We start from the raw sequence: 1,155 nt of genomic DNA on the forward strand, positions 1-1,155 counted from the left end.
TTTTTAATTACATATTTTAATTTTCTTTATTAATAAAAAAAGAAAAATGTGAAATAATTTTTGTAGACAAAATATTTATAATAGTTAACTAAAACTAAATGTATCTCTAAAGTAGTCACAAATATATTTTAGCGACCGATTCAGAAACCAATTTATTAGCGACCGATTTAGAGACCAATCAAAATCTTTTTTTCTTCTTTTAAAACTAGATTTTTCAAATCTCTATATCTAAAAAAAATAGATTTAACAACCAATTTAGAAATTAAATATTTTTTATTTAAAAACAAATACATATCATAAAAAAAAATTTATTTTAAAATACACCCAAACGTATGCTTAAAAATATGATAATATTAAATATAAAAATATGATAATGCCAAAACATATTTCACACTACCATAAACAACTTAAAGGATACTACCGTTCTCCTTCATCCTCGCACGCCCTAGTGCCTCCATTTTTCCCAAACCCTAGTGCCTCCATTTTTCCCAAACCCTAGTGCCTCCATTTTTCGTTTTTCGTTCAAACTTTCTCCTTCATCCTCGCAAACCCTAGTGCCTCCATTTTTCCCAAACCCTAGTGCCTCCATTTTTCGTTTTTCGTTCAAACTTTCTCCTTCATCCTCGCAAACCCTAGTGCTTCCATTTTTCGTTCTCACCGGTCTCCTTCATCCTCCATTCACTTTCTCCTTCATCTTGATCATCTTTAAGGCCTCAATAAACACCATCTCCCGTTCCATTAGCATCTCCATCTTCGCAACCTTCAATGTCCCGAGTAAATGCCAGTTACGTGGTAGTGATAGCACCAAAATATCACTAGTAGCACGAACCCTAATCACCTTCCACCGTTTTGCATTTTGCCTCTCTGTTTTTTTTCCAAATCGCATGAACCCTAATCAGCTGCCATGGTTTCTCATTTCTTAATTTATTTTCTTTTTCAAATTGCAGGAACCCTAACCTACATCTGGTGAGTCCTAAGCACACTTTCAGGTAGTTTCTTAATTTTCTTCTGAATTTCTACTTAAATTTTGTATTTTGTTTTCTAAACATTTGCTTTGGTTTCAATGGATTGCTACTGACTTTATTTTGATTTTATAATTATTATTCAATATTTGAAGCCTGGGTCACCTTGGATCACTTGTTCTATTTGATAACC

The 1,155-nt window shown here is 32.5% G+C and overlaps 1 long non-coding RNA gene across 1 annotated transcript in view; it reads left to right on the plus strand.

The window, feature by feature from the left end:
• The first annotated feature begins 391 nt into the window (after positions 1–391).
• LOC113785000 (uncharacterized) overlaps positions 392–1,155 on the plus strand; it is a 1,758-nt gene continuing 994 nt past the window's right edge. Inside the window, exon 1 of the long non-coding RNA XR_003471175.2 lies at positions 392–989. This is a non-coding gene — a long non-coding RNA (uncharacterized lncRNA). The remainder of the gene's footprint in view (positions 990–1,155) is intronic.

This window comes from Cicer arietinum, chromosome 3, assembly GCF_000331145.2.
Source record: "Cicer arietinum cultivar CDC Frontier isolate Library 1 chromosome 3, Cicar.CDCFrontier_v2.0, whole genome shotgun sequence".
Lineage (NCBI taxonomy): Eukaryota > Viridiplantae > Streptophyta > Magnoliopsida > Fabales > Fabaceae > Cicer > Cicer arietinum.